We start from the raw sequence: 739 nt of genomic DNA on the forward strand, positions 1-739 counted from the left end.
TGTGTCTTTGTAGGTTTTCAATGTTTTTTTTTTCTTGTATTAAATGAATAAATTAAAATATTTATCGTTTTAAATCGATTATTATCATTTTTCCTTCATTCACTTTTTTTTCTTTATTATCTCTTTTCACTCATTTATATATATATTTTTATTTTTACTCATTTTGTCTCTCCTTTCATTCACTATCTTTCTTTATTATCTCTTTTTACTAATTCTCTTTTTCTTCATTATTTTTTCTTTATCTCCTTCCTTTTCTCTTTCTTCATTTAATTTTTCTTTATTATCTCCTTTTACTCATTCTCTCTTTTCCTTCATTCACTCATTTTCTTTATTATCTCCTTTCACTCATTCTCTTTTCCTCCATTAATTTTTTTTTTCTTATTATCTCCTTTCATTCCTTATTCATTCACTTTTTTTATTATCTCCTTTTACTCATTCATTTTCTTCTTCCTTCATTCACTTTCTTTATTCACTTTCTCCATTCACTTTTTCTTATTCCTCATTCCTTCTCTTCCTCCCTTCTTATCCTTCGTTCCTTCTTATCCTTCATTCCTTCTCTTCCTCCCTTCTTATCCTTCATTCACTCTCTTCCTTTTTTCTTATTCCTCGTTCACTCTCTTCCTTCTTTCTTATCCTTCATTCACTCTTCTCATTTCATCAACATTCTTTGTTATTGTATAATTTTTTTTTTCAGTAATAATTAACATTTCCATATTTAATTGCTGATCAAATAACCACC

The sequence above is a fragment of the Penaeus monodon genome, chromosome 29 (genome assembly GCF_015228065.2).
Source record: "Penaeus monodon isolate SGIC_2016 chromosome 29, NSTDA_Pmon_1, whole genome shotgun sequence".
In the NCBI taxonomy this organism is placed as follows: domain Eukaryota; kingdom Metazoa; phylum Arthropoda; class Malacostraca; order Decapoda; family Penaeidae; genus Penaeus; species Penaeus monodon.